The 26393-nt window shown below is 39.5% G+C and overlaps 1 long non-coding RNA gene across 11 annotated transcripts in view; it reads left to right on the top strand.

The window, feature by feature from the left end:
* LOC143804741 (uncharacterized) overlaps positions 1–26393 on the top strand; it is a 1170763-nt gene that overhangs the window by 716335 nt on the left and 428035 nt on the right. For all 11 annotated transcript variants that reach the window (XR_013221090.1, XR_013221088.1, XR_013221086.1 and 8 more), the window contains one exon: positions 3974–4047. This is a non-coding gene — a long non-coding RNA (uncharacterized LOC143804741). The remainder of the gene's footprint in view (positions 1–3973; positions 4048–26393) is intronic.

Raw genomic sequence — 26393 nt, 5'->3', positions numbered from 1 at the left:
TCCTCTATATACTGCCCTGCACACTACCTAGTCTTCATTCTGTGCCCCTCACACTTTTCTCCCCCATACTGTCCCCTCACACTATTCCCCTCAATAGTCTCCTCACACATTTCCACCCCTCACTCTCCATACTGTCTCTTCATACATCTCCACTCCCATACTGTTCCTGCACCCATTCCCCCGCTCCTCATACTGTTTCTTCACATATTCTACAATCCCCATACTGTATCATCACAGATCCCCTTGCTCCCCATACTGCCATACTGTCTTCTTACAGGTCCCCCTTGCTCCCCATGCTGCCATTCTTTCTTCTCACAGGTCTACCTTGCTTCACATACTGTGTCCTCACCAAACCCCCTACCCCTCCTCATACTGTGTCTGCACACCAATCCCCCCACTTCTCATACTGTGTCCACTCCACTCCCCCATATTGTCTCTACCAATTCACCCCCTTGCACCTCATACTGTGTCTATGGCACTTCCCCTCATAATATATCCATACCAATCAACCTCCAGCTAATTATTTTGTGTCAATACCAATCCCTCCCTTGCTCATCATGCTTTGTCTGCACCAATCCCTCCCTCTCTCCTCATTCTGCATTGGCACTAATGTCCCCTTGCTCCTTACTGTGTCTGCACCAATCCCTCCCTCTCTCCTCATACTATGTCAGCACCAATGCCCCCTTGCTCCTTATACTGTCTACTCAATCCCCTCCACTCCTCATACTGTGTCTACACTAATTGCCCTACTCCTCATAAGTGTTTTTGCAACAATTCCCCCGCTCCTTATAGTGTTTTTGCAAAAATCCTCCCTTACTATTCATACTATGCCCACACCAATCCCCCACTCCTCAGTGTGTCAGCACCAATCCCTTGAACCCCCCTCCTCAGTTTGTCTGCACCAATCCACACCACACTCCTTAAAGTGTATATGCACCTATCCCCACACCCCTGATACTTATAGTGTATCCACACCAATCCCCACAACGTCGTTCCTTATAATGTGTCAACATCAATCCATACACCGCACTCCATTTACTGTGTGCGCACCAATTCCCAATCCCCACACTCCCACTCCATATATTGTGTCCACACCAATACTATGTCCATCTTGCTCCTCATGTCTCCTTTAATCCCTCCACCCCAACTCCCTCATTACAATAAATCTTCAGCCTCTTCAGCTTCAGGGCCGCGCTTACCAGAGCGAGATTCCTCTGCAGCACTGGAGAGTGATGTCAGCAGCGTGAACAGATTACGTGGTCGCAGGGCTGGCACAAGGAATTTTGGGGCCTCATATTGGCAAAATTTTCGGGGCCCTCTTGAGACTCCACCCCTCGAACTATCCCTAGCCAAACCGCTCTCTCTTGGAAAAACTCCACTTCTCACCAATCACACATTAAGGCCGGGGTCACACTTGCGAGTTCAATGCGGGACCTTTCGTTTGCTTCAATATAGTTTTTGATAACATATAGGGTATCAACATACTAGGGAGAAATTGCACAACAAATTGTAAGGTCCATTTTCTCCTGTTACCCTTGTGGAAATGAAAAATTTAAGGCTAAAGCGACATTTTCATGTAAAAAAAACTGCAATATTTCATTCTCACAGCCCAATAATTTAAAATCTTCTGAAGTATCTGTCGATTGAAGATGTTTTATCACACCCCTGGATGAATTCCTTATGTTATTTAATTTCCAAAATGTAATTACTTTTGATGATGCTTTTTTTGGCTCCTTGGGGGCTCTGCCAATGCAATATGCGGTCTGCAATATATTTCAGCCAAGTTTGTACTCCAAAAATCAAATAGCACTCATTACCTTCCGAGTTTTGACTATGCTCAAACAGTAGATTTTGACCACATGTGAGGTATTGGTGTAGTTATAGCGTTTATTCTCCAAAAATCAAATTGTGCTCCCTCACTTCTGAGCCCTAGTGTGTGCACAAACAGTAGTTTACAATCACACATGGCGTTTCAATGTACTCCAGAAGAAATTACACAACAAATTGTGAAGTCTATATTTTCATTTTACCATTGTGTAAATGAAAAATGTGGGGCTAAAGCAATTTTTTTTCTTCTAGTTTGTATTCATTTCTGTGAAGCATCTAAAAGGGTTAACAAACGTTCTAACCTTGTCTTTTAGTACGTTGCGTGGTGCAGACTTGAAAATGAGGTTTTGTTTGCAGGTTTTCTGAATATACTGTAGGCAATTCAAAGTCACTTCAAAAGTGAAATAGTCCTTAAAAACAAGTTTTGAATGTTTTATTGAAAAAAAATAAAAATTGTGCCAAACTTTTAACCCTTCTAATGTCATAACACAAAATATAATTTCAGAACTGTGGATGTAAAGTCGATAATGTGGTAATTGTTAAGTATTTTGTGTGGCGTGAATGTTTTATGGGTATAAAGATTCAAAGTTTAAAAATTGAAAATTTTTCAAAATTTTAAAATTTTACAAATGTTCATAAATAAATACAAATCATATGAACCTAAATTTACTGCTATCATAAAGTACAATGTGTCACGAAAATACTTTCTCAGAATCATTTAGATTTGTGGAAGCATTCCAAAGATATTGCCACATAAATTTACACTGGTCAGATTTAAAAAATGTGGCAAGGTCAGGAAGGTGAAAACTGGCTTCCGCATTATGGAGTTAAAGGGCCACTGTCACCCCCCTCCAGCCGTTATAAACTAAAACAGCCACCTTGTGCAGCAGTAATGCTGCAGTCTAACAAGGTGGCTCTTTAAGTTTTTGCTTCTGTTATTCCCTCAATAAAGCGTTTTATAATTTTCCCTAAATACCTGTCTTTGTACCTGGAGGCAGGTCTGAAGCCTCCTCTGTGAAGCGCCCATCTGCCGTCACTCAGCTCTTCTGGGGCGATGGTCACCGCCCCCTGCGCGCTGCTCTTCTTAAATCCGGCGCCTGCGCTGTGCGTGCCTGCCTGGGGCAGGCGCAGTGTTCATTGGCCGTCATAGCTCAGATGCCGGGTGCCTGACTGCGCCTGTGCGGGCAGTGCAGCCACCCTGTTACTGAATCCCCGCCCCGCACTGTGTTATGCATTATGCACAGTGCGGGGCTGGGATTCCTGGGCATGCACACTGTGCTTGTCAGACGCTCCCCCAGGTTCCCCGCCTTCCAGCGTCGGTCTGTGCAGGAATCTGCCCAGGAATCGCAGCCTGCACTGTGCATAATGCATAGCACAGTGCGGGGCGGGGATTCAGTAACAGGGTGGCCGCACTGCCCGCACAGGCGCAGTCAGGCACCCCGCATCTGAGCTATGACGGCCAATGAACACTGCGCCTGCCCCAGGCAGGCACGCACAGCGCAGGCGCCGGATTTAAGAAGAACAGCGCGCAGGGGGCGGCGACTATCGCCCCAGAAGAGATGAGTGACGGCAGTTGGGCGCATAACAGAGGAGGCTTCAGACCTGCCTCCAGGTACAAAGACAGGTATTTAGGGAAAATTATAAAACGCTTTATTGAGGGAATAACAGAAGCAAAAACTAAAAGAGCCACCTTGTTAGACTGCAGCATTACTGCTGCACAAGGTGGCTCTTTTAGTTTATAACGGCTGGAGGGGGTGACAGTGGGCCTTTGAGAAGGCATGAAAAAAATGTTGTTGTACAATCTCTTCACAGTCCTGATTCTATACATCAATGTAGTGATCATAATGTAGAATCACAGCAGTGCTTGCATTCTGTTTGCCCATGGTGGTTGTACAAGCAAATGTACTTGTGGTTGAATAAACTTTTAATATACCATTTTGCTAAGATACCACAGGATGTTATCCTGTGACATTAGGTGACGTGTTGCATTACCAATCTGGAATTACACTGATAATCCCTTTATAGGGATTACAAAAAAGTGTTTTAAATCTCTCAGCAGAGACTAAACTTCATAAACTCCCCGGTGTTTTTCTGTTTTGATCTTGATGTTTAATTAAAGTTAGCTATTTTTTTTTCTTCATTGCAGATCTAAGAACCAAAGAATTGCGTAGGATTATGGAACTAGCCAAACTCACAAGCAAGAGGAAGACTGAAAACAATGTAAGTCCAGGTTCATTGGCAAATCCCCTGTGGCTATGTCTAGCATTTCCTTTTTACATATGCTTTTTTAATGGAATTACTGAAAATGCTAGTTTGTGTGTCTTAACCAGCTTTGATGTTCCTAAATGTGCAACACGGGCAGGATCAAGCTGCTTGTGATGACCAATGCCTCGAGCCAAGTAATAAATTTAATCGACTGTGCTGTAATGAACTGAAATTAAGAGTAGTCAATTTATCCAAGCAGTTAACTTCAGTGGACGGCAGTTTTCAGCATTAATTGTCTTTCTCCAGTGAGAGCCCATGAAAACAGTGTACTGGAAAGTATTACTGAACATACTGATCAAGTGGAATATTTAAGATGCTGCATCTACTAAATGTTCCTCCTGTTCATTTACTTAGGTTACTTGATTTACAGAAAGCATTTTTATGTGACAGCCTATAAATGTCTTTCATGAGAAAACCCATCTTACCAATAATACGTGACGGACAGGCTATTTCCCTCAGTATTTCACTACATTTGCATGGCACAATATCCTAATGTGTTTCGATTGGGACATCTTTCCTTTCAAGCAAAATTGAATATATTTAGTAATATTCACATATTTTGAATTACTGACCCATTTCACTTAAAGAAATCTGCTGAGAACGCTATTTGGTAGTATGTGCATACTGATTTGTTTTGAGCGGAAATGCTCTAAATCCTCCTCCAGAACATAAAACTCCTCAAAAAGCTTGGAGCTTCCACTCCAAAACCTCAGCAAAAAGTGTGAATGTACCCTGATAGTTTTATCTTCATACATAACCATACTTTAAGTGTCTAGAATTATTAATAAACCTTGCAAAATGTGATTCCTAATATGACAGCTTATAAAATATTTATAGTTTTAAATTAGTAACAAGCAAAGAAACATTGACGTTAGTTGTTAGGTCAGGGCAAATCACTTTAGTAACATATAGGGATAAGCATTACCATTGGGCCATAGTATTATATGCACTAAAGAGTAGTCTTTTATATAAAAATATAGTTAGTGAGGTTGAAAAAAGATGTAACTCAAAACTAGTTTAACAGGGTTTTCTGGTTTCAGAAAAACTTTGTCTCTCGGCTGCAGTTTGTTTAAAAAAACCAAAGTGTGCTTTACCCACTCTGCCTTTCTTCAGTACTGAATCCCTACTACTACTCTCAGTGTCTGTAACTGTCTGTAGCTCTGATTTCTCATCATAAGTGTCGCAGTCAATAACCGAACTTAGCGACTCAAGCCATAAACGCGGGTGGAGTAGTTAAATTCAGATCTTGAATGTAGAAAACTAGATTGACTTATAATCCTACGGTGTTGATCAAGTTGGTGGCGAAAGCTGTTTTTTGAAGCAGATGCCAAACAATTCCTTCTTATCTCCAAATATCAGAATAAATCTCTGGATCTCAGCCCATCTCCAGAAATCTAGTACTCGTAACTTGTGAAATGCTCTTTGAGAAAAACCATCTAGTCTCTTGAGATCAGAACAGTTTTTATTCCATCCATGAAACTTCTTAGTGTGGACCATCTGGATTGTGACTTTTTTTGTTTGTCTTCTCTTTTAAGTTTTTATATATTTGCCTTATATTGTAGTGATGTATGGTGGAATCATTAAATCATTAATGTTTGATGACCTCCTGGTCTGGATTTCCTGCCTGACCTATCTGTACTGGGTATTTAAAAGGGTTGGGAGACTCACACTACATATGATTGTATCTTTAACGAGCAGTTGCATGCACGTATCATCCAGATCACCAGACAATTATAATTGTTACATATTTGTGATTTCTTAAGTAGTATTAGAGCTAATATATTCTAATAGAATGAGACTTACCAAGCCTGAGGCTACATACAGACTTTTTGTAAAGAGATTTTCTAACTTTATCAAATTACAAGCAAGTAACTTGTGCATTCTCATGGACAGCAGCTGCTATTTCATAGGAAAAATTGGAAAATCTCTCTACAAAAAAAGTCTGTGAGTAGCTTCAGCATACATGTCATCACCAGTTTAATAGGAATATTGATTAATTGTAATTAAAACAAGTTTCATCATGCCATGAAATCCATTATTAACTCGAGAGCATTTAAATCACATATTGGAGCATCGACAGTTTAGTATTTTAAGGTATTCGTAATGGTTAAAGTAAAATATTTAAATTTAAATCTTTGAAAATAATAATTATAAGAACAAGTACACTAACTGTTTTTTTTGCAATATTCTAGATGATATGTGACCTGATTGAAGTTCATGGTAAAATATATTAAATTGCATTATTTTTTAGAAATGTTTAGTTGAATAGAATCTCCAGACCCTTGACCTTCATTGAATTGAAATCTATGGTATTGTTCTGGTGTTTACGCTCTATTAAAACTGATAAAGCTATGGGAAAGTCCTGTCGTAAACGTTAGTTTTCAAATTTCTCACTGATTATACTGAAGTATTTTCAAAGGACGCAAAAGAAGGAGCCAATTTATCAAATAAATTGCCCCAGAAATCAGATATAAAAGTGCAATGGCAAAAATAAAAAGGATGTGTGAAGTTAAGAAGGATAGGTTGGTGACGAGAATGGACAGATAAATTCATGATAATTTATGCCACAAAAGTGGCATAAGTTATGACAGAAATGTACTCTTGTGTAGTTCATGACTGAAGTACATTATTAACACTGGCGCACTGTGCTAAATTCAATAAGAGATGCACATCTCTTGAGGATTTTGGTAAATCTTACTCCAGTGCACCCTGTACAGAACACCAGTTGCTTTGTCGTACTTCTGTAAATGCCAAGTCTGTGAGTCAGGTGTTCTAAGTACTGAGCTCTTTTACCCTTCTCCAAGGTACTGAGGCCAAAAAAACAAGATTTTTTTTTAATGCAGATGGGAGCACGTTGTTTGGAATGGTAGGCATTGTAGCCCAACACTTTTGTTGTTTACATTTCATTTTTTATGTAAACTACCACATTATTAGCACAAAGGCAATATAATATTTGATACGCTATCATGATCTTTTACGACAAGCTTAAATATCTCATATGAAACAAAAAATGTAAAAAATATAGTGCTCATCAAAATGAGTACACCCCCTTTGAAAAGTAAAATTTTAATCAATAGCTCACTGAACACCAGAACAGATTCCACATTTTTTTACAAGACTGAGTTTCATACAATATTTTTTTAACCCATAACATGAATTAAGTGTAATAAGTTTTACTCAAATTAATTCATGTAAAAATAAATACACCTGTCATAAATGTATGGTAAAAAAGGACCAATCTACAAAGCCATCTCTTGAGAGGGGACGTGTCACCCTCACAGTAAGGAACGAAACATGGCGTCATCATAAATTGAAAGGAAAAAGAGCTAGCAATCTAACACTACATATGACCCTTGTCCAGCTATGGCTCCTGCTGTAAACTGTTAACTGAAGTGGGTTATCCAATGGAGAGAAGACACAAAGTCTATACAAAAGGTTGGAAGGCAACACTTATACCACAGATGCTCTGGCACAGAAGTCCAGTTCTGAATATTGGGGTTTTTGGGACAGGCATAGGTCCTATAGTTGTGGGATACATATTTTAGGCATTGTGCAAAGTGGCGAACATAGAGAGATTAACCACTATTCACATATATACACATATTCTTTTATTCTTTTATAATTATTGCAAGGAACATAATTTGTAATTAGGCAATAGTGCACAGTGTAAAAAGATAGTTATTGAATGATTATATTTGGTATATGAAGTCATTTTATAAGTATTGATATTAATATGGGTAAGGGATTTATTTATTTATTTTTTTATTTATTCATTCATACATTAGTGCACTATATTATTTATAATGATTATGGTGATTATTTTCAATTAAGGGGCGTGATTATCTGAGGAGGTTACATTGAGAATGTATTTATCTATGCTGTACATTGGCAATTCCGGTATATATTATAATGTAGAGGATAATTGTTTGTATTCCATTTCTCCTCCATTTCTTTGTCATATTCCACACCTTTTTTTTCCAACTTCCCCTCCATATTTATCAAACTAAGCTTTATATCGGCCATGTTGGTGATGCAATTCAGTAGTGCGCATGCGCGGTCACCCCGGACTCTGTCATTTCCAGGCAGCGCTCTTACACTGACACTGGCACACAGTACAGCATGCGTGTCATTGAGCGCTGCTGGGGAAAAGGATGGAGGCATCGGGGATGATGCGCAATGCACCACAATACCTGATCGGCAGTTTTCTCGGTAGTGCGCAAGCGCTGCCTTCCCGGACTCCGTTACTTCCGGGCGGCGCTCACACACTGACACTGGCACGCAGACTGGTGTGCGTGTCATTGAGCGTTGCTGGGAGGGTAGATAGAGGAGGCGGGGTGGACATGCAATGCGCCGCATCACCTGAGAGACACTAAACTTTGTTGATAGGTCAGCGCTCATATAAAAACACAGCTGCTCCTCACCTTGACACGCCCCTGGAAGAAGCTGGCGGCGAAACATGCGTCGGGGTGAGGGGATGCCAGAATTAAGCCACACACTAGGTAACTATCTACCTTTATTCTCTATTTTGCACCATCCCTAATAACCTCCAAATACCAGGGGAAGCCTATTGGCACATGAACAATGTGGAGATCATACAGTGATTCATAAAGACAGGTCTCCTTTTCCTGGGCATTATGCATTATATATAATTTAAGATCACGGATGTTAATATATTGGGGTTCGGACATATTGTGTCCGGTTGGAGTAAAAAGGTGTGGAATAAGTTTTGTCTTTCGTTTTTTTAATGACTATTGTTATAAAGTCTTGTATAAATATAATTCAGACTTCAATAATACATCCAATATTGGTTGGTAATTAGGCAATTTGTCTGCTTTGAATTACTATTTATGTGTGGGGAATTTTGTCAGTGATATTAGTCTGGCGTCTCCTAGACGGCTTTTTGCTTTTTAATTTATTTGTCATTTATTGTCCTTTTTCGGCTTGAGTAAAAAATATTGATTTTATATAGTGTGGGATCGCTTCTTTGTCCCTAGCATGTATTGATGTGGGATTCGGTGGTTGCATTTAGCTGAAGTGCCCATAAATACCCTTTGGACTTAAGTTGATTTAGCTAATTTCAGTGAACTAACATGTCGATTTTCTTCAACCCTTCTCATCAGAAGACACTCCTGTTTAGGTGTTAACTTCCGTGGAAGTCTCTGTGAGATGGTTACAGCTGAATTTTTGTTAAAAGTTTTATCACTTTTACTACAGTTTTCTCACTGATAAGTAAATATGTGTTGATCTTCTTGTAGCCTTCACCTTTCCTGTGTAAAGAAATTATTTTTTTCCAAGATTTTTTGAGGCATTTCTCTTCCATGTGGTGCCATTGCTAAGAATATGAAATCGGAAAGGGTTTTCATTGTTAAGTGACTCCCTTTTTATAGTCATTTGTCTGCTGGACACCTGTTTAATGAATAATTAGACTTAACTGTGGTTGAATTCTTATTAATAAGAATTTTGTAGTCTGAAGTTTGGCTTTGCTCTGAAAACTTGGGGGTATATTCATTTTTTCAACATGGTCTTGAATTAATTTGATAGGAAAATTACTATTTTGCGTGTGCTAAATTAACAGATCTTCTTTGCCATTAGTAGCCCGCATTTGTGGGGCATTTTGTAATAGGGTATCCCATAAAAATATTTATTCTGAAAGGAATCTAAAGGTTTTCTGACAAATCTGTTGGGGTGTACTCATTTATACTGAGCACTGTATCTATTCAGTTGTGTCGGTTTTACTGCACAGTATCTTAGGTATTTTCTTCATAGATTTCTGGAAGCATACAAAGTTGTGACGGTTTTGTGTTTCTGCAATAACAAAATTATCCAGAGTTAGAAAAACAGTTTGTTTTTCCAAAATCAGTGGCACACCTGTCCACAAGTTGTATGTAGCTTGGCCTCATTGACTTTAATGGTACTAACCGATATTACGAGACACAAATCAGGGTCGGGTGTGGTACCTATTTTCGGAGGAAAGCAGACAGGCTTTCTTCCAAAAATCAGTCCCTTTTTTATGAGGAAAATGATCCAATATCACATTTATGAGTTTCAAAACTGTGAATTTTTTGCTTTCGGTGTATTGTGTGACATTGGGCAATAATAACTACATTTAAATGTGGTCAGTAATTGTTGATTAGTCCTGTAAATTGGCTTGAAGTAATTTTAGCCCATTCCACTCTATAAAACAACTTCAGCTCTGTTATGTTGGGCTTCTCCCATAAACTCGCTTCATGTCCTTCCACAACATGTCTATAAGATTAATTTCAAGACTTTGACTTGAATATTTCAAAACTTTAACATTATTCTTCGTTAACCATTTTTTTTGATTAACAACATTTGATATTGGTCATTGTCTAACTGCATGACTCACATTCTTTCGAGATTCAGATCATGACATTTTTCACAGTAAAACAGACCCAAACCATGATACTACCACCACTGTGTTTCACAGATGGTATGAGGTTTTTATGATTAATACAGCATTTTTCTTTCACCAAACATAATGCTTCTCATTTAAACCAAAAATCTCTATTTTTCTGTTTTGTGTCCACAAAACTTTGTTCTAATAGCCGCCTGGCTTGATTGAGTGATCTTTAGCAAACTACAGATTTGCTGCAATGCTCTTTTTGAAGAGTAGTGGCTTTCCACTTGCAATCCTGCCGTGTACAGTGGCTTGTGAAAGTATTTACCTCCCTTGGCTTTTTACATATTTTGTTTCATTACAATCTGTCTTTAAATATTTTTGAAATTTGAGTGTGATGCATCAGCACTAAATAGTATAGATTGGTGAAGTGAAGTGAGAAAAAAAAATATAGGCAAAAATTAAATTCACGGGATCAAATAACTAAAAATTGGCATATGTATATGTATTAACCCCTTTTGCTATGAAGCCCCTAAAAACTTCTGGTGTGAGCATTTTCCTTCATAAGTCACATGCTTAGTGAAAGGAAGTCCACCTGTGTGCAATCTATGTATTTCATGGTCTTTCAGCGTATGCACACCTTTTCTGAAAATACACAGAGGATGCAACACCATTAATCAAGAGGCACCACTAACCAAACAACACCATGAAGACTAAGGAGATCTCCATACAAGTCAGGGACAACATTGTTGAGAAGTACAAGTCAGTTGGGTTATAAAAAAAAATCCCAATCTCTGATGATCCCCTGAAGCACCATCAAATTCATTATCATCAAATGGAAAGAACATAGTGCCATGATAAACCTGCCAAGAGATGGCCGCCCACCAAAAATTCAGTGCGGGTAGGGAGGGCATTAATCAGAGGGGCAGTGCAGATACCAAAGGTGACCATAAAGTTGCTGCAGAGTTTCCAAGCTGAGACTGGAGTATCTGTCCATCTGACTACAATAAGTCGTACACTCCATAGAGGCAGCCTTTATGGAAGAGTGGGCAGAAAAAAGCCTTTATTTACACACAAAAATTGTAAGGCTCATTTTGAGTTTGCCAAAGACATGTAGGAGACTCCCCAAATGTATAGAGGAAGGTGCTGTGGTCAAATGAGACCATAATTGAACTTTTTGGCCACCAAGTAAAACGCTATGACTGGCACCAAACCAACACAGCTCATCCCCCCAAGAACACCATCAATGTTTTTTGACAGCAGGGACAGGGAAAATGGTCCAAGTCGAGGAGAAGATGAATGGTGCAAAATAAAGAGATATTCTTGAGCAAAACCTGTTTCAGTCTGTCACTGATTTGAGATGGGGACAGTGGTTCACCTGTCAACAAAACAATGACCCAAAGCATACTGCTAAAGCAACACTCCAGTGGTTTAATGGAAAACGTGTAAATGTTTTGGCGTGGCCTAGTCAAATCCCAGACCTTAATCCAATTGACAATTTGTGGTCAGACTTGAAGATTGCTGATCAGCAGAGTAAAGCATCTAAATTGAAAGAGCTGAATCTGTTTTGCTTTGAGCAATAGGCAAAAATCTCACAGAGACTTATTGAAAGTGACTTCCAGATATGATTGCTGCAAAAGAAGGTTCTACAAAGTACTGACTTTAGGAAGGTGAATAGTTATGCACACTGAAATTTTCAGTTATTTTGTCCTATTTGTTATTTTCTTCACAATAAAAAGAAAACCAAATGTTCAGTTATACACACGTTCTATACATGAATTGATGCAAACCCTCAAAAAAAACCAGTGAAATTCCAGGTTGTGAGGTAGCAAACACGAAAAATGCCAAGGGGTGAATACTTGCCCAAAGCCAATGTATATGCATATGTATAACAACTAGCTGTATACAATATATTTTAATTTAGTCATGGATATAAATTGTTTTAATAATTGAGAAGGAAACACATAAAAAAAACTAAACAAAATCAGGCCAGGTTAGGAATACAAAAAAGTTAACCAGATACAGTATGTCAACGTAATACACACATACAATATTAGGGAGAAGTAGTTCTTTCTTTATAGATGTACTTTTTTATTTTATATTTGACACACTAAATGGTTTCTGATACAAAAAATAATTTGAAACAAAAAGTATGAGTACCCACACAATAGTTTTTACTTCAATAAGGGTACGTGCACACGTTGCGGATTACATAGCGGATTTTTCCACTCGGATTCTGTAGAATCCGCAGGTAAGATTCCCTTCATTTTACTTGCGGATTCCCTGCGGGTTTTCTTCAAATTTTGTACAGATTTTGTGCGGATTTTGCCTGCGTTTTTACACCTGCGGATTCCTATAATGGAAAAGGTGTAAAAACGCTGCGGATTCCGCACAAAGAATTGACATGCTGCGGAAAATAAACCGCTGCCTTTCCACGCGGAATTTTCTGCAGCATGTGCACAGCGGATTTGGTTTTCCATAGGTTTACATGGTACTGTACACCGCATGGAAAACTGCTGCGGATCCACAGGGCCAAATTCGCAGCAGATCCGCAGCCAAATACAAAACGTGTGCACATACCCTTATTGTTTCACGTAGTCAAAGAAAAACTCTAGCAGACACTTTAAACCATATCAACAGCCTTATAACTTAACGTGTACCTACATTTATGAGATCTTTTTAATATGTGGTTGGTACTGAAACACCCTGCATATTGGTGGAGGTTTGGGTTTTGAGAACTTCAACAGCAGCTCTAAAGATTTATAAGAAGTGCACTGCTCAGCAGAAAAAAGTGTTGAGCTCAGGATGCAGAAACACTCAGCCCCTCCATGAGCGCACGCATGAGCGGTATTCCAGCGCCACCCAGACCATTAGGTAGCCTCTCCATCCCAGGTAACAGAGGCTACCCTTCATATCTTGAGTCATCACGTGACCAGATCTCTATCACTGATAATTTCAGTAGCAAAGCCAGACTCCTTCTCTGTTATGACCAATTCATAGAGAGAAAAAGGAGTCTGGCTTCAAGCATGGGGCCAGATGTAAAGCTGCCAGGATCTAGAATGAAGCACCTACCTGACTATGAGGGCAACTGGCATAAATTAACTATGCTAGTAAATATTACAACATACAATGTATTTTTGGGGGGCTTGGCAACTCTTGTAACCTACATCATAGCAGCTTTCCTTTTTATAAAAGTAACTGAGTAACATTCTGATATCCGGGAGCTTATAAGAAACGGCAAAAACATCAGACATCTTGATCAAGGGTGACAGTTCACACAAGAAACACAGGTTATATTTTACTTGGGTGTAAGGCAAACAATTGTTCACAAACCATTTTTTAAGTCAAAAGCTGAATGCAAAATACGATAACTATTACAGCATGAAAACAAGCAACAGAAGACAACTGTACAATAAAGAAATTTTGAGTAAAGGCCTAATTTGGTGAGCTGATAATCGCACAGATTTAAACACTTATAACCCATCATTAATGATAGTGTGTATATGTGTATGTATATGATAGTATGTAATGTAAATGGGTTAACCCTACGATGCATAACGTGGGCCTTTTAGGCCCTTTAGCTTACTTTTTTGCTATTTTCTGTAGGATTACTTAACTTAAAATTTTGAAACGCTAAATATTCCTCAAGTTTGTAGTTTTTGGTCATTTCCAATTGTTTATATAGTTTTATGCGATAGGTTTTTTTGTTTTTTGTTTTTTTTAATGCTTTTTTGGAAAACCACATATTTCCATGACACGGGCCTTTATCTTATACTCATCAGTTTTTGTGTCATTTTTTGTCTGTAAATTCTTTTCTGATAAGGTAGTTTTATGTACAAACTTAGAAGGAAGACATATTGCTTCTGGAAGAAACAAAACATGGAAAAATATCTCACGAGATGAACTTTTATGCTTATATTGGGCAAACACTTCTGGCAGGGTGTCATATATCTTATGATGAAACCTATCATATAATTATTTCTGGTCCCACTTTCTGAGCCATGCTGCAAGGGAACTATGTCAGTGAATTGATATGATGACATTCGGAGAAGCCTTCGATTTGATGATAATTGAACTCGTCCTTCGAACTTGGAAATGGATCAACTAGCACCTTTTAGTTACATTTGGAATATTTTTATCAGGAATTATACCAAACTATACAATCCTAGTGATAATGTCACAGTGGATGAGCAACTTGTAGCCTCAGAGGACGTTGCAGGTCCATTCAATATATGTCTAGTAAACCAGCCAAGTAAGGACTGAAAATATTCTAGAGGTGTAATTCTGTCAATTTTTATGGGATGAATGGGCTTATCTATGTGGAAAAGAAGTTGGTGCTCCAGTGCAGAAAGATCTAGGTTCTGGCATTGTAAAAAAAACTTGCAATACCTATTTACAATTCTGGTATAAATATAACAATGGATAATTACTTCACTAATATTGAACTGGGCGATTTTTTGCTTTGAAAAAATATCGCAGTTGTTGGAACTATGAAACCGTATCGACGAGATATTCCTCTGGTGATAAAGCATAATCCACAGCGAGCAGTTTATGATGATGTCTTTTGTTTCAGCAACAAACCAACAATTGTGTCTTATAAAGATAAGAAGGAAAAATCAGTTAAATCATTTGATTTGTACACTGGCTTAGAGGCCCGTGTTATGTGAAAGTGTAGATTTCTTCTGTCATGCATTGAAAGGTTAAGCAACTAAAATATATGGCTGAAAAATTTTGTTAGTCAAGTATTCATTAATTTATGTGTGCGATGAAAATAAACATTGCATGTAAATGTAACTTTGCAAAATTTGTCTGAAAACAGTGAACGATGACAATGTTCTATAGAAAATCAAAAATGATTGTGTTTGTCTGCATAGTACTTAACTAGTAAACTAATGCCACACACTGCATCTACTGTACATATTCCAAAAATTAATCTGGGACAAAACTAGTCCAATTTTTAATGCCAAGTTTAATAATTTAGTCAGGTTATATATTACTTACCCAATCCCCAGGTCAGCAGAAATGAGTATGAAGGTATGAAGGTCTGTAAATGTGTTGATATGAACATCTCTAACTGATCCTCTGTTAATGTAGACTAGGAGATGGAATTGCTACAGCGGCTGTCTCTTACAACAGTTTTATGTTCTGTATTTTCTTTCCCGGTAATTGAAATGTATCTGTTAGACACATCTGTTTTGCTAACAAGAAATGAGAAATATCATTTCTTACATGTTGATAATCTGACCTGCAGCCAGAGAAAATCATTAAACCCACAAATCAAATTGACAAAGCAGAACTTTATATCACATTAGATCACTTTTCAAGACTATTTCTAAATGTACAGTGCTATGATTATCACAAAAATAAGGAAAAGTGGCTACTGTAATTGTTTTACCATTCTAAGCTTTCTGTCTAAGCCACAGTTGCTAAACTAAATTTTTCATTTTATTGAGAAAACCCATCCAAAATCATGGACAGCCAACATTTTTTATGGGTAAGTCGGAAAACCATTATGAATGGCAGAGATTAAAAGTAATACACGTCTAATACTCAAATTATTGAAACTCATTAACATCATTTACTGTGAGCTGTAAAAGGATGATAATTACATCATAATGACCTGACTAAGTTTCACCAACCTCAATAAAATTCACGGATGTTTACATTTTTCTTTTTAGTGACACTGGAAAAAAAGCCTTTTATTTCTATGGATGGTACAGGAATTTATGCACAGTTGGCTTTTCCTTGTGTAACATGCTCACCTAGCCTCACTGCTACGACAAACTCCATCTCTGTAGAATGCCGCCGTTTCGTTCTGTAACTGTGGGCTGTGCTGACAACTTGGGGTCAGGGGATTCTTGCATGCTGGGTGGCACGCTCGCTGCCCAGCCAAATCTTTATAGAGCTCCTAAGTTAGCAGGTGTAAAATCCAACATTGTTCTAACTATTTTGAACTGTTTAGCTCCCACAGCCTCTGTGTTGGACTGTACATAGACTGCAGGATGATTGCCTTTACACTATATTCACACGAAGAGATTTTTTTGCACAGAGAAGTGCATTTTGCATGCAAAAATGATTAACGAGCTCAATTGTTTTACATGGGAGATCCAGATTCCTTTTCATATACTATGTTTTTCTCCCACACGGTATTAAAAAGCATCCCACAAGAAGAAAAGAAAGTGTGCTGAATCTACTCCATGTCTGTAATAAGGAATAAAAAAAGTTATAAAATACGCCAACTGAAAACCTTGTAGTGAAACTCTTACTCTTGACTTTTTATTTTCTCCTGCTCTTCTCTATGCTGATTAATGACTCCATCAAAGTTGAGCTGAACTTTGATGTGGTCATTATTCAACTTAGCAAACTTCAAAAGATGAAAGATAAAAGTTATAAACTTTGTCTAGATGAGCTCACTGGCAGATACACAGTTAACTCTGTCTTTAGAAACCAACAAAAAAAAAAGGAAACATAGAGCGTGTAAAAGCCTAACAGTTCACAAAGTTTATCAAAACCCAATTTAAAAAAAATATATGGAACGCCCCACCAGGACAGCGAGGTACTCGGTACCGGGTCCAGTCTTAAAGGGGATGTCACGGTGGCTGCGACCTGGTCCCAGGCTCTGGGCGCCCAATTAAAGAGAAAGGACTTTAAAGGGATATGTAATGTCTATTGTTCGTGACACCACCTGTGGTATTCAGTCAGTAGGGACCAACACTGCTTAAAGGGGTCCTCTGGGGTGATGTTGTTGCAGCAATATAGTAACGCTTCAAACAGGTGAAGCGGGGTCCCCAGGGCTACCAAGGTGTGTGGCAAAGATGGTGTATGCCGACGAATAAGTGGAGGACACAGAGATTGCAGTCTTTTACCTGGTTTACTGATGGTAGCAGTCTTCAGTCCAGGGTACCAGGTGTAGGGTAGTTGTAGTCCGGCCGGCTTGGAGGCAATACGGGATCCCACTTCAGGTGAGGTCCCTAAGCCTTTCCTAATTGCGCCAGATGGCGAGGTCCCTGCGGCTTAAAGCTTGCTGACAGGGTCCTCTCTCTCCTGTCCTAAGACAGATGTCTGTACAATAGGTAGTTTAGTTTGAGCTTGTTTATAGGATTTCTTAGATGACCCAGCTCTTAAGGTCACTGCTTCACCTCAGACTTGTTACAGGCAATTGACATATAGTCCTATGCCCTCTGGTTCTGTCGCGCGTCCTGGAGAACAACACGACCTTGGGCTCCCGGTACTCGGCTTCTGCACTCTGGCTCTGAGGGTGTCCTTCCACTGTCCCCCTCCTGAGCCCTTTCCTCCACTGTGCTTCTTCCCTCTAAGCTCCTTCACAATTCAACTCTCCTTCTGCTTCTCACTCTTTCCAGGAGTAGCAGCTCCTTCATGGCTGCTCGGCCCCCACGTCTGCTCCAGATGTCCTTCTTCCCTCCACACTCCTCTACAACTCTCTAAGACTGTCTGGCTTCTCCTCCAGACCAGGATACATATAGCTAAGGGACGCTCCCCTGAATCCGAGTTCAGAGCTCCCCCTCCTGGCCTAGATTCAGATGTGTTGAATGTAAGTGCCTTACTTGATAGAAAGAATCCCCCTTGCCTCCAAGCGTGACATCACCCTCCCAAAAGGGAAGGCAACATCACTGCAGCAACCTGCTACCTGGGGTGCTGCATATATATTTACCCAAAATGTATTCATTTTACTTAAAAAGGCACCTAAGGTGAAAGTAAAACTCTAAAAGGTAGACTTGTGTCTAGATGAGTCTGGGATGGAGTTGCAGTTAGGACTAAAGAAAAATCAATCTGTAGTGAAAGTTTTTGGAAGAAAATTACAGCTAGAACAGAACATATATTTCTAGTATGATTCTATAATAATTGATCTAAAGGAAAGTAGAAATTTGGTGGCAGACCTGCTAAGGAGATAGCAATCATTTTTATTGAGTATCTTTCCATGCTGTTGTTATCATGGATAGAAAAAAACATTTAAGGAATATTGATATGAATTCCTCCCTAAATAAACAGTTCTATTTTTAATTCAATGTCATCCCTCTGATTTCAATAAAAAATGACGTTAAGTATATCTGCCATATATAATCAGCTCTGACTTTTGTCTAAGTCATAGAACAGTTACATTGGCCACTTATTGGTGCTGACCTAACTGAGTGAAACTTGATAAGTGGCTAGATCAGATGAAAGGCAGGCATGTCTTTTAACACCTTGTGGACACGTCTGGATGTGTCACTGAGATGGATACTAAAACGCTGCTCATACAAATCAGACACATATCAAAATGGCTTTTGGCGGCTAGCTTCTCCCCAGTTCTTGCGTGTAGCAGCAGCTCACTGACCAAAAATAATGTTCGTGCCAAAGAGATGGAGAGAATCTGTTAAAGTCAGATGACAGAAAAACCACACTTTTTCCACTTCAAACAACAAAAATAAGCTCTTAAAAAAGTAATAGATTTTAGTAAACAGAATTTAGTTAGTGTAGGAGGTGTCGGGCTCGACTCAAGGATCTTCTCAAAACCACAATATATGTGCACAAAAGCAATTATATATAAGAGAACTTACACAGTTTGTTCCAAGTTAGAAAGTTATCACCTAACCACAGGACACGATATAATTTAACTTAATGATTGCTGCGGGTCACACCACTGGGAATCCCACCAATCTCAAGAATATGCTCTGCAGAGTCTTAGTAGAGTGGTGGCCACTCATGAGCTGCCCAGGTCATTCACTGTCTGCGGGACTGCCGGACATAACCAAATGGTGGTGTGCATATTAGATCATTGTGCAATTCCAATAGGGTCCTGCAAAGCCCATTAACAAGATCAGATGTCCCACAGTGTTCAGCGATTTATCCTATGGATAGGTGATAGCTTTCTAGCTTGGTAAGAATCCTTTAAATAGTTAATCCAGCTAACACCCAAAAAAGTGTGCTCCTGAAGAACCCTTATAAGAATTTTTGTGAATAAAAAGTTTTTGTTTAATCCCAAGCCAAGTCTCATGGGACTACTTTATCACCTAGAAACTCAAAATCCTCTTTTTCTCTTCTTAACCTGGTAATCAATTACATTGGGAGAACTCCCTTTTCCAGCTTTGTAGATATATATTAGACTGAATCTATACACAAACCAAGTCTGAAAACTGTTTTGGCATATGGACAAGGAAAACTTCTGTCATATTCATCAAATATAGACATAGGGCATCATTTAACCCCTTTCTGACATCCAACGTACTATCCCGTCCATGTGGGCTGGGCCCGTCTAACCACGGACATGATAGTACGTGATAGCCGATCGGCCGCGCACACAAGTGGTGTGTGGCCGATCGGGTCTGGGTGTCAGCTGATTGTCCCAGTTGACACTCGGCACTAAGTACCAGGAGCAGTCACAGACCACTCCCGGCACTTTAACCCCTGGGACACTGCAATCAAACATGATCGCAGCATTCCGGAGCTGGAACAGGGGCTGACAGCCGCTCTGCCTTTGGATCGGAGACCCCACGGCATGCTGTGGGGTCCCGACTGCTGCCATGGAGACCCAATGTCGTCATAATGACATCCAGCCCTCCAGAGCTGAGAGACTTCCTGTCATGCACAGTGCATGTCAGGAAGTCTCTAAGGATAGTGTACAGAAGCTGCAGCACTGACAGCTTCTATAGCATGCAGATCTGGTGGGACAAAGTGTAAAACTAAGAATGAAATAAAAAAAATTTTTGAAGTAATTGTAAAAATATTAACAAATAATAAAAAATAATAATAAAAAAACATTTATTCCATCAATAAATAAATATTTGAATAAAAAAAAATCTAAACAATAAAAGCACACATATTTGATACCACCGCATCCGTAACGACCCGACCTATAAAACTGTCCCACTAGTTAACCCCTGTAGTAAAAACCTTTAAAAAAAACAAGCCACAAAAAACAATGCTTTATCATCATACTGCCGAACAAAAAGTGGAATAACACGCGATCAAAAAGACGCATATAAATAAATGTGGTACCCCTGGAAAACGTCATCTTGTCCTGCAAATAACAAGCAACCAAATAGCTCCATCACCAGAAAAATATACAAGTTATAGCTCTTAGAATAAAGTGATGCAAAAATAATTATTTTTTATATCAAATAGTTTTTATTGTATAAAAGCACCAAAACATAAAAAATGATATAAATTAGGTATCGCTGTCATCGTACTGACCCGAATAATAAAACTGCTTTATCAGTTTTACCACACGCAGAATGATATAAACGCCCCCCCCAAAAGAAATTCATGAATTGCTGGTTTTTGTTCGTTCTGCCTCGCAAAAATCAGAATAAAAAGCGATCAAAAAATGTCATGTGCCCGAAAATGGTACCAATAAAAAGTCAACTCGTCCTGCAAAAAACAAGACCTCACATGACTCTGTGGGCCAAAATATGGAAAAATTATAGCTCTCAAAATGTGGTGATGCTAAAACTATTTTTTGCAATTAAAAGCATCTTTTAGTGTGTGACAGCTGCCAAACATAAAAACCGCTATAAAACTCACTATAAATAGTAAATCAAACCCCCTTTATCACCCCCTTAGTTAGGGAAAACTAAGATAATTAAAAAATGTATTTATTTCCATTTTCCCATTAGGGTTAGGGTTGGGGTTGGGGTTAAGGTTGGGGCTAAAGTTAGGGTTAGGTTTGGGGCTAAAGTTAGGGTTATGATTGGGATTAGGATTGGGATTAGGGTTAGGGGTGTGTTGGGTTAGGGGTGTGTTGGGGTTAGGGTTGGAGTTAGAATTGGGGGTTTTCCACTGTTTAGGCACATCGGGGGTTCTCCAAATGCAACATGGCATCTGATCTCAATTCCAGCCAATTTTACATTGAAAAGTCAAACGGCGCTGCTTCCCTTCCGAGCTCTGCCATGTGCCCAAACAGTGGTTCATCCCCACATATGGGGTATCGGCGTACTCAGGACAAATTGTACAACTTTTGGGGTCCAATTTCTCCTGTTACCCTTGGTAAAATAAAACAAATTGGATCTGAACTAAAAAAAATTTTGAACATTCCAAAAATTCCTGTGAAGCACCTGAAGGGGTAATAAACTTCTTGCATGCGGTTTTGAGCACCCTGAGGGGTGCAGTTTTTAGAACAGTGTTACTTTGGGGTATTTTCTGTCATATAGACCCCTCAAAGTGACTTCAAATGTGATGTGGTCCCTAAAAAAATGGTGCTGTAAAAATGAGAAATCGCTGGTCAACTTTTAACTCTTATAACTCCGTAACAAAAAAATATTGGTTCCAAAATTGTGCTGATGTAAAGTAGACATGTGGGAAATGCTACTTATTAAGTATTTTGTGTGACATATCTGTGTAATTTAAGGGCGTGAAAAATCAAAGATGGAAAATTGCAAAATTTTCAAAATTTTTTGCCAAAATTCCTTTTTTTCACAAATAATCGCAAGTCATGTCAAAGAAATTTTACCACTGTCATGAAGTACAATATGTCTCTAGAAAACAATGTCTGAATCACAAGGATCCGTTGAAACATCCCAGAGTTATAACCTCATAAAGGGACAGTGGTCAGAATTGTAAAAATTGGCCAGGTCATTAACATGCAAACCACCCTTGGGGGGTAAAGGGGTTAACTACTAGACACCAAACGAGAGTCCTGGACTATAATTAGACCTTATGAGAAAGTTTGCAATTGTATGTTTAAATAGCAGTATATTCTGGTGCCTTCCAGCAAAGGTATATGCCAGGACACAATATGCACATTCCTAATTTATAGTCTAAAAGATTTCCAGGCCTTGAATCTTTTTCAACAAGTTGATAATCATTAATGGAAGTGAACAGTGTTGTACATCTAAAAGGGCACTCTTTATTAGTATTCCTTTAAAAAGGGTTTAAAACAGAACATCATTACAAGATGAATCCACAAAAGAAAAGAGAGGGGGGTCATCAAGTGACACAGACAAGACAAAGCTTAGTAGGATATTGTTGAATGATCCTCTGATGAAGCACACGAGTGCGAAACAAGCATAAGGTGAGATGTGAGACTACCCACATGGCCACTTGCTCACTCCAGGTGTGCTCCTTCTCTGCTTGCTGCTATGTACATTCAATATACATATCTATATTCTCTCTTATAGTTCACTAGTCATCATCATCATTACGTGTTTATACGCCATTTCCCAGTTTGCTAGAATTTGTGCCTTGTTTATCTATGTACACCTTTTTGTGTATTTATGCAATGAATATACTGTATTACATTTAATGACGTCTTACTAAGCTTTGTCTTCGACATATGACTTGATGCTCCCCTCTCTTTTCTTATGTGGATTCATATTTTAATAATATTTTTAAATGTTTTATCTTTTCTTTAAGTGAATATTAATAAAAACTGTAGTTCTGTACTTACAACACTGGTCAGTTCTCTGCCATTTTTAATTGGTGAGCTATATTTGACTTGATTGTAGGTATCAAAAGGGTATTCTCAAGTTTGGAACTTTTTCCCTATCCATGGGATAGCAGGTAACTTCCTGATCACTGGAGATCCTACTGCTGGGACCCTGACTGATTCCAAGAACCAGGGCGCTAAAGAACTTCTAATCTTAAGAATACCCCTATAAGTTGATAAACAAGCAATGTTGGAAGGGATATTTTATAATGGCATCAATGATAGAAAAAAGTAATTCAACCAGCCATTTGGCAAATATTGAAATATTACATTTGTACAGATTTCCCCTTATAAATTAAGCTCTAGTGGATGCTAGGCAGATAACCGGTGCAGACAGACAACCTTGAACTCTGGCAGGGTGTAAACACTTGCCCTTGGTTCTTGTGAGGCCTTCTGGCTTAGAGGGTTATGGTATAGGTTGACAGCCCTTCCCATACAGTCAAGGAAAAATTAAGTTGAGAAAAAAATGCATTAACCAACATTTACTACCCACTATTTAGTGTAAACTGCAACTTTTTTAGGCTGCAACAAAATTGTGCAGATTTTTTATTTTTCTCCTTAATTAGTTATTGGTTAAAATAATGAGAAAAGGTGCGAAAGTGTTGCATAAAAGTTTTTCTGACTGTTAGGTATTTCAAATTACACCAGACTTGTTAAAAGGTGTACGTCTTACAATAAATAAATAAATTTTCCTGTAGCATGGCAGGGCTCGGATGATGCTCCCTTCGCCCATGGCTACTGCTCCTTCCCACTTTACACAAGACATTGTCGGGACAGACATTCTTCACTCCTTAAGTTAGTTGATAAAGGATGAGTATCCCAACTAAAATACTAATTATAGTTATTATAGGGGGAACTCTCCCTACACCTCTATCAAGGTTCCAATATTAACTATTAATGTCAAACTCGACTATTAATAATTAATATCCACTTAGTAATGCCTTGACGTTATCTGTTCCTTATACTATATACTATACTAGCTGAGACAAAGCAGAGTATCAATACAGGATATTTAATATACACCTACATATATATATATATATATATATATATATATATATATACACACACACACAGAGTTGTACTCAAAAGTTTACATACCCTGGCAGAATTTATGCTTTCTTGGGCATTTTTCAGAGAATATGAATGATAACACCAAAACTTTTTCTCCACTCATGTTTAGTGGTTGGGTGAAGCCATTTATTGTCAAACTACTGTGTTTTCTCTTTTTAAATCATAATGAAAACCCAAAACATCCACGTGACCCTGATCAAAAGTTCAAAGAACCCATTTCTTAATACCGTGTATTGCCCCCTCTAACATCAATGACAGCTTGAAGTCTTTTGTGGTAGTTGTGGATGAGGTTCTTTATTTTCTCAGATGGTAAAGCTGCCCACTCTTCTTGGCAAAAAGCCTCCAGTTCCTGTAAATTCCTGGGCTGTCTAGCATGAACTGCATGCTCGAGATCTCCCCAGAGTTGCCCAATGATATTGAGGTCAGGAGACTGAGATGGCCATTCCAGAACCTTCACTTTGTTCTGCTGTAGCCAATGACAGGTTAATCTGGCCTTGTGTTTTGGATCGTTGTCATGTTGGAACATCCAAGTACGTCCCATGTGCAGATTCTGGGCATATGAGGGCAAATTTGCCTCCAGTATTTGCTGATAGTGTGCTGCATTCATCTTTCCTTCAACTTTGACAAAGTTTCCTGTACCTTTGTAGCTCACACATCCCCAAAGCATCAGTGATCCACATCCATTCTTTACAGTAGGAATAGTGTTTCTTTCATCATAGGCCTTGTGACCTCTCTCCAAATGTAACGTTTATGGTTGTGGCAAAAAAGTTCAATTTTTGTCTCATCACTCCAAATTACTTTGTTCCAGAAGTTTTGAGGCTTGTCTCTGTGCTGTTTTGCGTATTGTAGGTGAGATACTTTGTGGCATTTGCGCAGTAATGGCTTTTTTCTGGTGATTTGACCATACAGCCCCTTTTTCTTCAAGTGCCTCTTTATTGTGCATCTTGAAACAGACATGGATCACCCCCAGGTGCAGGGCAGTGGGGTACTCGGCACCGGGTCCCTCGGTCTCGGTTCTGGGGATGTCACGGTGGCCCGACCCGGTCCGTGGCCCTGCTAAGGGTGCCCAATTAAAGGTGTAGTTTGTCAAGTGTTCGTGACGCCACCTGTGGTGTTCAGTCAGGGTGACCGACGCTGCTAGGGGTCCACTGGGGTGATGGAATGGCAGCTAGATGTTATACCTTCCTGCAGGTGAAGTATGTCCCCAGGGCTTCCCTTGATGCGTAGGTGGTAATGGTGGATGTTGTAAGGCGCGATGAATAACGAGGACACAAAGGTTGCAGTCTCTTTACCTTTTACTGAAGACTTCAACGTCCACAGTCCAGAGCACTGTTCACAGGGCAGGCTAAGTCCGGCCTGTCCGAAGGCACATCCAGAGTTCCCTTTGCAGGTGGAAATCAGTAGCCTTCCTACTAGTGCCTGTGTGTTGTAGTACCTCCCTGCTGAGCACCACGGGATAGTCCTCACAACTCTCGTGTATATTTCTGATGTTCTCTCTCCGTCCCCCAGATGGTATGGCTAGGACAACCCGTATGATGGGGTAGGCCTGGAGCTATTTTATAGGGACCCTAGAGACGCCCCTCTCCCACAATTTGCCTCCGTTGTCTTCATTAGGTATTAAGGTCGGGCAGCCAACTTGGAATTGAACTGTCCTGCCGTGTTTCAAAGTAACGCGTAGAGCCAATTACTTCCTCGGTGTTCCGGCCACCGGCTACGCGCCTCAGAAGGATGTTGCCGATCTTAAGGCAGGACTCCTCCTGGTATTATCTCCTCGTGCTGTGATCTTGTTTCTCACTTCTCCATAATATACTTCACTTCTTGTCCTTTCTTAGGATGCTGCCACAATGAGGTGCAGGCGCAGCTCCGTAACGTTCTATCTCTTGCTATGTCTCTGTCAGGATCCCACCCCTGACAGGGACCTCTGTCTACAGTTCCGATGCTCCTCCTTCTCCCTCTGTCTGCCTGACAGGTCTTCTCTGGGTCAAACCCAGGTAGCTTCTCTCCAACTTCCTATTCAACCCCCAGTTTTACCCGAGTGTGAGGAGTGGCCTAATAGATAGAAGCTTTTGCTCCCCCTGGTGGCCGGAGTGTGAAGTGTAGTGTGTGACTGTGATACCTGGTCAGGTGAACTCCTTTAGTACCATCAGACGTACCATCACTCCCCCTGGTGGAAGAGCGACAATACTGCAGAGTCCAGTATTTCAGCTGATGTTATTTATGGTCTTTGCATTCCGAACAATTTTTCTGACAGTTGAGGACAACATTTTGTCGGTCTACCTGACCATGGTTTTGTTTTTACAGAGCCCCTGATTTTCCATTTGTTAGTCACAGTTTGAACGCTGCTGACTGGTATTATCAATTCCTTGGATATCTTTTTGTATCCCTTTCCTGTTTTATACAGTTCAACTACCTTTTCCAGTAGATCTGTTGACAGTTATTTTGCTTTCC

This window comes from Ranitomeya variabilis, chromosome 2 (genome assembly GCF_051348905.1).
Source record: "Ranitomeya variabilis isolate aRanVar5 chromosome 2, aRanVar5.hap1, whole genome shotgun sequence".
Lineage (NCBI taxonomy): Eukaryota > Metazoa > Chordata > Amphibia > Anura > Dendrobatidae > Ranitomeya > Ranitomeya variabilis.
Note: the sequence above shows the minus strand (reverse complement) of the source record. Positions and strands in the feature narration are given on the sequence as shown.